Source organism: Tupaia chinensis, unplaced genomic scaffold (genome assembly GCF_000334495.1).
Source record: "Tupaia chinensis unplaced genomic scaffold, TupChi_1.0 Scaffold147312_1, whole genome shotgun sequence".
Lineage (NCBI taxonomy): Eukaryota > Metazoa > Chordata > Mammalia > Scandentia > Tupaiidae > Tupaia > Tupaia belangeri.
The window spans coordinates 1,408,900-1,422,355 of NW_006207163.1; the positions used below are offsets into that span (position 1 = coordinate 1,408,900).

General features: G+C 36.8%; 1 pseudogene; it reads right to left on the minus strand.

Moving 5' to 3' along the window:
- Positions 1-589: 589 nt before the first annotated feature.
- LOC102475935 (rRNA 2'-O-methyltransferase fibrillarin pseudogene) overlaps positions 590-13,456 on the minus strand; it is a 66,954-nt pseudogene continuing 54,087 nt past the window's right edge.

Here is a 13,456-nt window from a genome sequence, read left to right on the forward strand (position 1 = left end):
TGAAGTTTTGAAAAGTGTGCTAAATTCGAGATCAGTCTCAAGGCTCATTCAGGGTGGTTGCATGGAAAAGTGGTTACAGACACTAGAGACAATGTGGAAAGAGGATGGAAGACGCAGGAAAGAGGGGGGAAAGGAATCAAGGAAAAAAACAGATATTTGAGGGACACAGACATGGAAGATTGTTGATAATATGTATTATATTTAACTGGACTGGTGGGAAGTGTGTTTATGTGGGGGAAATGCATTTTATAAGCTATAGTGATGTACAGTAATTGAATGTATAAATTAAATTAAAAATTTAAAAAGTTTTAAAAATGTGCAAATTTGAAAAGGTATTTATAACTTTAATCGAATCCTGAGTTTTCTGTGGTTCAAATTTGACTGGAAATATTGTATCAGGTAAATATATATCTGCAATGTCTTTTATGGCAAAATAGTTTAAGTAGTAGGCCACATGAGATTGGATATATTCTTTTTTTGTTTGTTTTGATGGATGAGTCTTTTTTTTTTTCTTAATAGAAAAAAACCACATGTGCAACAGTAGCAACACACATCTCTAGCAATCCAGACAGCCCTGAGCTTCAGTTCTTCACCTTGGGGGGGGTGGCCTGCACAGACCAACGAAGACAGTGTGGCCTCTCTCATAAGGCTCTAGGGTCAACTGCTCCTGGGGCTTCATGTCCTCTTCCTGCATCTTTTTTACTTGAGAGGCAAACACTTGCCTGCACAGAGGCTGTAGAATCAATGTAGTTGCCTTAATGGAAATCACAAAGTGTCCTCCATTACACAGAAAAGTGTGGGCATTCAGGGCCACGATTCTGGTCTGGTCTGACTGGGCCACGTCAGCAAAAATCACATTCACCATTGTGATGAGCATGCAGTATTTGTGTGGGTGCCGAGCATCCTCCATCACAGGAATGATATCTGACCTCTACTTGACCAAGTTAATGAGGTCATGGCCAGAGAGGTGGGAGAACTCATCTGCATAGATCAGACCATCTGGGCCTACAATGTCAGAGACGTGGGAGACAGTGGTACCAGAGGCAGCCCTAAGGTAGAGCACCTTGGTTCTTGGCTTGATGTGGTCCACGCTGCCCAGGATTGCTGCCGCCAGCTTGGAGCCGAAGGGGTTCCAGGCTTGGTATTTGATTTTGTCATCCCCCTTTGAAAATGGGACTCTCTTCTCTCCATAAACCAACTCTCCAGGAACCAGATTCTTGGTGGTGCATTTTCCTTTCCTCAACAATTAAAATTGAATTATCTTCTTTTTTGAAAAATTGGATGTATTCTTAAACTAGAGTTGTTACAAACTACCAAATCATGGGAATGTAAATCATTTTACGCCACAAATCATGATGTGGTTCCAAGAATATTGTGAATTATTTCCATGGTTTATTTTTTATGGAGAGGAACTGGTAAAATGTGGAGTTTACATAGCAGTGATTTCATATAACAAGCTGCTAAGGGTTAGCCCAGCCTATTTTGTGTTATCATAAATTTTGCTCAAATTTAGAAAACCTATGAATAGGCTTGCTACCTAGGAATTATCTTAAACAGTATGCCTCTGTAAAATGCATTTTTTTTTCAATCTCTACACATATAATCTAGCGCTTCAAATCAGACTTCAAATAGTTATTTTTTCAATCATAGTTTCATTATAATTTCTTCACAAAGCAGAAAATAATCATATTTAAGCAAAGTGTAAGTAGCCATTTTCTCTTTCACTTTTTTCCCTCAAATTTGCACCTTAACACATATATAAAGCATAATTTTAAATCATGATTTTTTTCTATGCCCAAAACACAGTTTTTTTCCTATGCCCTTATAAGGTAAGCATAACCTTCTTTTCCCCAATACCTCCAAATACATTGCTCATACATTCATGAATACATTAATTTCTTGAGCCCCAACCACAGACACACACACACACACACACACACACACACACACCACACACTTTATGAAATAAAATGGACTTTTCCATTTATCTCCCCCCTTTTTTTTTGAGAGGTTTTTACTATAGGTTGCATGCCCTCACCAGAAAGACAGACAGGGACAGAGAGACAGAAAGCGAGAAATCACCCCCAAGGGGGGATGGCCATGCCGTAATCCCTTCTCTTCCATTTTCCTCTTGGGATTTTGGGTTCGCATGCACACACACCCAGTGTGAGTTTAAGCCACTGGGGTCCGGGACTTGAACCACGGTTGACTACATGGGAGTCCAGTGACATAGACATTATACCAGCTGCTGGTCCCCATTTATCTCCTCTTGAGTACCAAAGTATTACTACACATTCTCTGTTTATTTTGACATCTTTTTCTATGCCCTTCAGAACATTCATCTAAGGCTAACATGTTACCCTTTCTTCTAGTCTCGTTTAGAATGGACATCTCACTTCATTGATCTCAGAAGCCAGAAAACTGAGCTACAAAACTGTTGAAATAAAGTCATATAAGTTATCGATTTAAATGGATATATTTGATGTAAATTTTTATATACACATATGAATTATGTAACTGTTTATATGTATATGTGTACATGTATGTGTGCTATATACATATATACTTATTTATGTGTGGCTATATCTCTAAGATGCTGAAAAATAGCCAGGTTTTTACAATTCCTTTTAATGTTACTGGGTTCAAGCTCTTGAAGATTAAAGTGTAAAATAAAGAAATGTTTGTAAGGTTTGTAACCTTGTATCTCACAAGTTTTAAGAGATCCTGTTGGACCAGCCAGGTGGTGGCAAGGTAGTTAAGGTGGCTGGATCTCACACTGAATCCCAGACCTGGTAGCTTGAAAAACATGCTGGGTACCTGTGCATGTGTGCCCGAAATACCTAGAGCAGAATAGAGAAAAAGGGAAGGGACTGTGACATGGCCATCCCCTACCCCTGGTGGTGCTTTCTCACTTTCCGTATACTCTCTGTCTTTTTCTAGAGTGCCCACACACTCTCTAGAACAACTAAAAAAAAGAAAAAAAGAAAAAAGAGATCCTGTTAAATATAAGGAACACTAATATTTAATTAAGTTAGGCTTTAGTCCTCCCTATTTAGATAATAATTATATAGTATATCATGAAGTTTGAATGATGGAAAGAAACATAATACTATGGTTTTTTTTTCAAGAATATTTGTCATTGAAACATACTATATAGTAGGCAATATTTTGGAAAATGTGTTGTTTTACTGTCCTCTACTATAAACCCTTTGCAATAACCACAATAACTCTCTGACCTAGAGAAAGATGTGAATATTGTTCTGGATGAAAAAAAATAATATTTTTCTAGGAAGTTATTTTATCAGAATATTTGACCTCAACTTTCTAATAATAATGTTTTACAAAGTCATATACAATTTCTTGCCTAAATCTAATAAATTTTCTACCACTTTCCTTCTTTATCCAGTTATATTTGCAATCTTTTAAGTACTTTTCCTTTATCTTACACAATAATTTACTAAAAAAAAAAAAAAAGGAATCCTAGTTTTTCCTGACTATCCCTTTTTATTTATAATCAGTTGCTGATGAATTCACTTTTTTGCACTGTTTTCAAAGCCTGAGCTCTATTCACTCATATTTTTCAATAAAAACAAATATTTATTGTCTGTTTAAAAACTCGAACAACTTACCAAATACTCTGGAATAACACAGGCACATTTTTACATCTATAATTCACAAATCATATGCTCTGATCATTCAGTCTATCTCATTTGCTATTAATAAGGGTAAAATGAGTAAATTGTGATCATAGAACATTTGGTCAATAGTCACTTGAAATAGTTTTTATTTTTAAAAAAGATAAGAAGGTAACTGCAGTGAATTAATATGCTGAATACGTTTTTCATCAGTACATATTTGTACTTTTTTTAAATGGTTTTCCATAGGGTATGTTTGCTTGTCAGAGAAACAGAGAGACAATAAAAGGGAAAATGGAAATCACCCCAGGAGAAATGGCCATGCTGCAATTCCTTTTCCCCAATTTTCCACCTGGGATTTTGGACATACACACACAAGCTTGGGGTGAGTGTCCAGTTGCCTGATCTAGGACTTGAACCATAGCCTACCATGCAAGAGTCCAGCGCCATAACTACTGTGCTATCTGTGAGCCCCTATATTTATAATATTTATTCAAGCAGTATCCTGAATAACAAAAAGTTCTGGGATGTGACTGGGCTCTCATTCCTCCTCACCTTTCTTTGTATGTTGGTCAAAGGACTCAGTCACTGAGCATTAATTTCCCCATCTGTAAAGTGAGCCTAATGGTTTCAGCTGCCTCAGTTTTGTTTGCCATTTTTGAGAACTGGATAGCCCATAAAGTCTGCTACTACATTTATTAAAGTCTGTCTTATCATCATCATCATCATTACTATGACCACTATTGTTATACTTACAAAATAAACCATTCATCTCTCTTCCTCCCCATACTATATATAGTATACGTTGGCAATAAAATTCCCTGATGTAATGCTGCCTATAAGTAAATATATTAATCTTAAATAATTCAAATATACAAAGAATTAAAATTTTTATTTTTTTAAAATTTATTTGGAGAGGATTTTGCCATAGGGCGCATGTGCTCACCAGACAGATAGAGTCAGAGAGACAGAAAGTGATAAATAATCCCCCGGGGAGACGGTCACACCGCAATCCCTTCTCCGTTCTCCTCTCGGGATCTTGGGCATGCACGCACATGTGCCCGGCGTGAGTTTCAAGCCCCCGGGTCTGGAACACAAACCGTTGTTGACTACATGGCAATCCTGTGACATAGCCATTACACTAACTGCTGGTCCCAAGTATTTTGGTTTTTTAGTCAGAAAATAGGTACAGGTACTCCAGTACATAGTCAGAGTGATTATTAAATTATAATATGTTTTGCTTAACTTATATAAATCATAATTAAATTAAATAAAGTATGTAAATAGAATAATTTGTTATATGTGTTTTGTGTGAGATAGAAAAAAGTAAATAAATTTTTTTGGTGAGGTTTTTTTGCTATAGAGCACATGTGCTCACCAGAAAGACAGAGAGAGAGAGACAGAGAGAGAGAAAGTGAGAAATTACTCCCCAGGGGAGATGACCATGCTGCAATCCCTTCTCCTCCACTCTCCTTTCAGGATCTTGGGCACTCACACACATGCACCCAGCGTGCATTTAAGCCACTGGGTCTGGGACTTGAACCATGGTCAATTACATGGGAGTCCAGCAACATAGCTATTACGCCAACTGCTGGTCCCAGAAAAAGTAAATAATTTTTTAAAAGGTTTTTGCCATAAGGCCTGTTTTCTCACTGGAGAGACAGAGCGAGATAGTGAGAAGGAAACTGAGAAATCACCCCCTAGGGGAAATGGCCATACCACAATCCCTTCTCTTCTATTCTCCTTCTAGGATTTTGGGCATGCATGTAAATGTACCCTGTGTGATTTCCAAGCCCCAGGTCCAGTGCTTGAGCCATGATTGGCCATATGGCAGTCCAACACCTTAACCACCATACCAACTGCTGGTCCCATAAATAAATTTCTATCAATAGATTTTTGCAATATTTAAATATCAGATCATCAGAAGAATTATGACTTTTTTGTGGTTTTCTATGCAAAAATGTGTCATGATTTTTCTGACAACCCAATATATAATATGCTTACATTTGTATCATTTTATTTTTACCAGAGTATTCTTTAAATATTCTCTAAAGCATTGGGAATTTAGTTTCTTTTAACACTGAAAAACTTTTAACACTGAATTCATTGAATAGCTTTATACATAATATTGGAAGATTTTTTAAAAATTGAGATACATAGTATAAAAGGTTTTCCAATTCATGTATTTATATTCTCATTATGTACTTAATAAGACAGCTAATTGTGAAAAATCATAAAATAAAAAGCATTTAATATATGTTTAATTGCTTGATTGTTTCGGTATTCTAAATCCAACTGTTCTATGCAGAGTAATGATGATAAATCTTGATGTTGTATTCATTTTCTAGAACTGTTGCAATAATTTGCCACAAATTAGGTGACTTAAACCAACATAAATTTGGGCCAACCCCATGGCATAGTGGTTAAGAGAGCTAGATCCCACATGGCTCAGTGGTTCGGAACCCAGATGCAGTGGCTTGAAAAACTGTGTGTGTGAGTGTGTGTGTGTGTGTGTGTGTGTGTGTGTGTGCTTGCTCCAAATCCCAACAGGATGGAGAAATTAATATATTGTGGCATGGCCATGCCCCATCAAAGGGTGCTTTCTCACTCCTTCTCTTTCTCTCTCTTTCTCTCTCTTTCTCTAGTGGGCATACTCACCATCTGGTAACGTTAAGAAATGATAGAAATTTATTGTCATAGTTCAGGGAGTGAGAAAGTCTGAAATCAAGGTAGTGGCAGGGCAATGTTCTTTCTCTTTTTTTCTTTTTTCATTTTTAGTTTACAAAAATGCTTAAGTTATCACAATGTGCCTTCAGATAATGATAGATCATTTAAACTTAAAGTACAAAAAAGTGTACATACATTCCCTCCCCCCCCGATAATTTTGCACTATTGTGGCCCTACTTTCAATTTCTACATTTTTACCTGCAAGAGAAAATCTTTCTTTACCCTCTCTGGCTTCTGGGGTTTGCTTGCAATCCTTAGTATTCACTGGCTTACAGACACTGCTCCATCTTCCACTTGTATTGTGGAGAAGCCAGCTTCCCCCATATGTCTGTCTTCACTTGGTTTTCTCAGTATGCACACTAGTTTCGCTGTTGAAAGTTTTCTTTCTTAAAAAGGGATCAGTCATAGGGACCAGCAGTTAGTGTAATGGCTATGTCGACCATGGTTTGAGTCCCGGACCCAGTGGCTTGAACTCACGCCGGGTGCATGTGTGTGCGTGCACAGATCCCGAGAGGAGAGTAGAGGGAAAGGGATTGCGGTGTGGCCATCTCCCCTGGGAGGTGATTTCTCGCTTTCTGTCTCTCTCTGTCTTTCTGACAAGCGCACACGCCCTATGGCAAAAACCTCAAAAAAAAAAAGACATCAGTCATACTAGATTAAGGCCCACTCTTCTGACATCCTAAATTGGCTACATCTGCAAAGACCCTATTTCCAAACAAGATCATATTCAGAGATATTACAGCTTAGAGCTTTAACATACCTTTTTAAGGGTCACAAGTCAACCCATAACATTGCATGTGTTGTTTATTGTTCATTCCTTTCCTAGTCTTTCACATCTTCCCCTCGGCCGTGCTTTCTTGTGTATTCATCCAGACCCCATAGATCTGTATCAAGTAGCATATGCCGTTGTTCTTGTAATTCTATAAGGTTCTATTTAGTCATCCTCTTATCCCCAAACCTGGCCAACTGCCTTTTCTTCTTCTGCACTAAATAGTACAGATAAGACTTCATAGTTCTGGAAGCATTTTTTAAACTGATAAGACTGACAGACATCAGTATACGGGTATTATGTCAATTCTCAACTAGATTTTCAGTGTCCCTTGTTAATATTTCTTAATATCATGAGACAGTAACATATGACTGTTCTCAGTGACACTCATTTTAAAATCTTCAATATTTTCTCTAAGCCCACTACCATTTTAACATAAAACTGATTTATAAGTAAATCAATTATTTAAAATCTTTTTTTTTGCCATTTAGCATGTAGATATCTACTTCTAAATATGAAGAAAAATATCCTTCCTCTAAGCATAATCTCCTTTTTATCTTTTTTATCTTTTTATTTTTTTGGAGGTTTTTTTTTTTTTTTTTGTCTTAGGGTGCATGTGCTTACCAGAGAGATAGAGACAGTGAGAGGGAAAGTGAGAAGTGTGGCCATTCCACAATCCCCTCTCCTCAGTTCTCATCTTCTATGTAGGATCTTGGGCATGCACACTCACGAGTCCAGCATGAGTTTGAAGCCACTGGGTCTGGGATTTGATCTGTGTTGGCCATGTGGGAGTCCAGTGATGTAATTGCTATACCATATGCTGGTCCCAGCATAATCCCCTTTTAATTCCATACCGTTCTCTTTTCTAGGTCTAGAATTGATAATAGTGTATAGTATTTGTCACATAAAATGTGTTTATATAATCAGTTTTATCTTTTCATAACCCATTGAAATTAGTATGTCAAAGATCACTAATCATTTTCTGCATTTCAGCACACATTTAAGTAGGATTTACATTTGTCATATGGCCACATCTATTCCTCTGGTATGGTATTAGTTTCCCTTTTGCCTCTCTGGTGTTCTTTGTAAGAATCCCATAATACTGTCTATAAATTCTTTACAGATGTTAGGATGCTTAGTGTAATAATTCTTAGTCCACTTCATCAGTCTGTATGTTTTGCCTAAGTAGACATATCTGCTTCCAGAGTTCCCTTTAGCACAAAACTATCTTCTTAAGTTGTATTAATCTCTGTGTTATTTTACCTTCCAAATATCTCTGAAGTGTAAGTTTACTAATTTTTCTGTCATCACAGTTTAATTCAGATGTCTCCTTCACACTCTCATCCTGTTACCTCCCTCCCTTCCTTCTTCTTGCTCTTTATAAAACTATTGTAATAGGTTTTCTTTCTTGAAATTTTGTATATCCTTGATAATCTCCACAGTACTGCCAAGATGATCTTTTAAAAAATGAATAGTATTTTTTTATAATAAGTTATGTATATGGGAAGGGAGGGAGGGAGGGAGGGGGAGAGAGAGAGAGAGAACTTCCCAAGAGGGGCTTGTCATGGTGCAAGCCTTCTTCCAATTCTTCAACCCAATAAGATTCTAGGTGCACATGCATGCCAACTATGTTGCTTCCAAGGCCAGGATTTCTTGTTTCTTTTTCTTTTTAAGCTACAGGGTACATGTACTCACTGGGCCATGGGAAGAGGCAAAAGGAGGAGAAGGAATTGTACCCCCATGGGTTGCTTTCTCCTTCATTCTCCTTTAGGGATTTTGGACACACACACACACACACACACACACCCTGTATTTCCCAAGCCACAAGATCTGGACTGGAATCATGTGGCCAGCCAGGGGGCTCTGACTTCTCTTGCTTAACAACTCTGTGCTATGGGTCTGACTCAATGATAATACTTCAAATCTCAAATATTGGGATATCATTACCTGGCTTTAAAAATATTCTATGAGAGGAGGAGGTGATAAGGGAGAGAAGTGGTCATCTAGCCATTGTATAGACAAAAAAAAAAAAAAATCCCTACATGACTTGCCTTTAAGTCCTTTAATAAAGAGATCCCTTCTACCACTCTAAGCTAAAATTACATCACTGTTTTATACATTCACTATATGCCCTCTGTCTGATCACCACTTCTCTCCCTTATCACCTCCTCCTCTCATAGGCTCAATATTGCAGCCAACTTTACATATATAGTAATTAAAACTATGTCTAGAATACCATAATATTAAAAAATGTACAATAGGGCCGGCAGGTGGCATGGTGGTTAAGGGTGCTAGACTCCCACATGAATGACTGTGGTTTGAGTCCCAGACCAAGTGACTTCCTTTCTCACTTTCCCAATCTCTTTCTCTGTCTCTCTTTATGTCTCTCAGTCCCTCTCTGATCAAATTAAAATAAATAAATAAAGTTCAGTAAAAAAAAAGTACAATAAAAAATAATTGAGGTAAAGGAATCTGATATGCATGTCATTCAAGAAGCCATTGCAATGTAGCCCTAATTAGTGCACCTGAAATTGACTAAATTTTTTTTTTGTTATTCAAGTGTGTTGATTTAGAGATTTAGTTCTTCTATGATAAATATGTAGAATAAATAAGCCATTGAGGGGAAGGTTCTGTGGCCTGGTGGCTGAGGCAGCCCAGCCAAATCCCTTATGGCCCATCCTGACTTGGATTCCCAGACCCAGCAGATTGGAAAACATGTTAGACATATGTGTATGTATACCAAAATCCAGATGAGATGAAGACATGAAGGAGAAGAGATTGAATCATGACAATTTCCAGTGGAGAGTGCTTTCTCCCTCCCACTCTGTGGCTCTGTGTCCTTCTCCACATGCCCCCTGGTAGAAATTAAAAAAAATAATAGAGTAACATGAAAAAGTCATTAGAGTCCAGGTGTCACTTTGCCTCTCATTCATTCCTTTCTCTCCCAGCAATTTTCTCATAGATTAGCTGCCCATTGCTGCTCTGGGATGAGCAAGGAGAGTACAGATAAAAGGATTTGTCTAACATTTCCCAGTTGAAACTCAAGATATATTCTGCCATAGGTTATGATTATAGATGCTTATGTGCTACAGTACAAACTGTGCTCAGTTCCTTTATGGGTTAAATTTGTTTTGCAGGAAGAAAGACATTTGGCCTATAAAATGAACTATCATTTATTACATAGAATACCAAAGCTTCAAACAGCTACTACTCCTACTGATGAAATTAGGGAAATGTCAGTCTGAGGAAAGTGGCTTGAATTAACAAGTAGTTCTCCCCATCTGGTTCAAAGAGAAACAGCCCTGTAACAAGTACGCTTGTAGCAAGACATCTAATCTTCTATCGAGCAGTCAGCCATTAAGGTACACTAGTTAGAAAAACCAGAGAAGACACAATGAATGGAATTACAGATCTTCAACGTGAAGTGAATTTATTTCAGCTCAGAAAAGTAACTAATGATTGTTTTAAAACATCTACAGTTAGGAAATCTTGTTGTAACTCTAAAAAATGCAATTTCTCTGACAACTCATAAATTGTCTAAATCAATAAAAAGTAACTAACATGTGGCCTGCATTTTATAGAGGCTCTGGGGTTTGAAATGTTTTCTTATGAGAATAGGATTAACTTGCTACATTTTGCTGAACATGCATGATATTGTAAACATTATATCTGTGAGAAGAATAATTAAAAAGCAAAAATCTATTTTTCTATATATCATATTGATTAATGAATAGGATTACCTAGTTCTTGAATTTGTTTAACACTAATTAAAATCAGTTCTTAGAATCATCAGGTTTATTTCTTCTCTTTTTTTTTTCCTTGAGCTTTATTTTCCACAATAATCAATTTAGTCCAAGGTCTTGGCTCTTAAAATGAATTTAGATGCATTAAAAACTATCAGATGAGCTTTGACTTTTGCCTTTTTCTATCACTCCTCTCAACACAATTCAACTTGCTCTTCAAATATTTTGTAGAGAAAAAGTGTTTTTGTTTTTGTTTTATTAAAGTTATTTTAAGCATTTTCCTGGACACTTTCTTTCTTGAAATGCTTTTTGTTCTAAGTAGTCAAAACTCACTATTGATTTTATAATATGTGCAGATAATTCTTATTAGTAACAAAAGTTACTAAAGAAAATAAATTCTTGCTGCTTTTCCTCCCCATCTCTTCTTTCCCTTCTCTTTTCAACCCCTTCTCATGATATTAATTTGCCCAAACTCCAATCAGGTTATGTCCAACCCTCACAGAAATAAATGGGAGTCTCAAGACGGCAGACTGGTTTCAGTCTCTTGCTGAATGGTTCCCTGTTCAATTTTAGACCACTAAAATAGGTAGCCTCTCAGTTTAACATCGCACTTACTTCATTTCTATTAAAAATTCACTGTCATAAATTTCTAATTTTATAACATTTCTGCTCTGCTCAATTGCTCAACACTCCTCTGTCTCTGAAGTTTTGCTACCTCTTTCTGTTTTCATTGTTGTTGTTATTGTTGTTGTTTAAGAATTATTTTATTTAACTTTATTTATTTACTTTAATTTGAGAAGAGAGGGACAGCGTGAAAGAGAGAAAGAGGGAAGGTGAGAAAGCAAGTCACTAGGTCCAGGACTCCAACTGTGATTGGCCATGTGGGAGTATAGTGCCTTAACCACAATGCCATCTGCTGGCCTTTTTCCTTTCACATAATTTCAACCTACTTCTACACCTTTTAGTCAATAAATCTTATCCATTCTCACTTTGAAAACTACTCTGTTCATTTGTCATTTGTAAAATTTCTGACTCTCACATACTCACTGAGTTTCAAAGTCTTGTATTCAGTTTATTAGCTATCTTCTCTTGAGGCTTAATATATACTTCATTTTCCTCTGAACAATGTTCTTTGATTCTTTTTTTTTTATCATTTATCATAGAGCACATGCAGAAGTAAGAGAGAGAAATCACCCTTCTCTACAGGACTAGGTCATGCTGTGATCCCCTTTCTCCAATCTCCCAACCTATCAGAATCTTGAGCTTGAACCCACCCTGTATGTTTTTTAGGCCCACCAAGTTGGAGACCCAAATCATGACCAATGTGTGGCTTCCAGAATATCAGTCTTGTATTCTACTGTGCTACAGAGGCTAGGCCTGTTCTTTTTCATTTTCTAGTAGGTTTTTTTTTTAAACTCAAACCAAGAAGAGGGAGGTCATCTTTCACTTGTTCCTCTTCCAAAAGTAACTAATGATTGTTTTAAAACATCTACAGTTAGGAAATCTTGTTGTAACTCTAAAAAAATGCAATTTCTCTGACAACTCATAAATTGTCTAAATCAATAAAAAGTAACATGTGGCCTGCATTTTATAGAGGCTCTGGGGTTTGAAATGTTTTCTTATGAGAATAGGGTTAACTTGCTACATTTTGCTGAACATGCGTGATATTGTATACATTATATTTGTGAGAAGAATAATTTAAAAGCAAAAATCAAAAAGCCCTTTCCATATTAATTTCAGTTCTATATAAATGTCTACAGTTGGATCCATTTCCTGTCCATTCTTATTTAAAGTACTTTAAAAATATTGTAATACTATTTGGTCTACTAGAATGACCCTGCAGCTTCTCTTCTAGCCTCTATTCTACGTTTCACCCAATTTATCTTACTCATTATTTTAAATAATAATCAATTTAACCACAAGCATTATCAGGCAAATCTCATTACTAAAATTTCACATACCAATGTATTTTTTGTTTTTGGAGAGGTTTTTTATTGCTGTAGGGCGCGTACGCTCGCCAGACAGACAGAGACATAGAGACAGAAAGCGAGAAATCACCCCCCAGAGGGAATGGTCACGCCGCAGTCCCTTCTCCTCCATTCTCCTCTCGGGATCTTGAGCACGCATACACACGCGCCGGGCATGAGTTTTAAGCCACCGGGTCCAGGACGCGAACCGCAGTCGACTACGTGGGAGTCCAATGACATAGCCATTACGCTAACTGCTGGTTCCCACATATCAATGTATTTTAATAATTTAGTAATTAACAGACTAGACTCAGAACCATACAATATTTAAGTAGTTGTTTTGCCATTTTAGGGTTTAGCTTACTTTTTAAATTTTAATTTATTTTCTACATTCAATCACATACATTACTTCACTTGTAAAGTGAATGTTCCAACAGGAATATATTTCTCACCAGTCCTGTTGGGGATACTATACACGTTATTTCTTTCCTTGTCTTTTTTTTCCTTAATGCTTTTAAAATTATTTATTTATTTATTTTAATTTTACCAGAGATAGAGAAAGAGAAGGCAAGTGAGAAAGCAAGCCATCAGGTCCAGTACGTGAACCATGGTCAG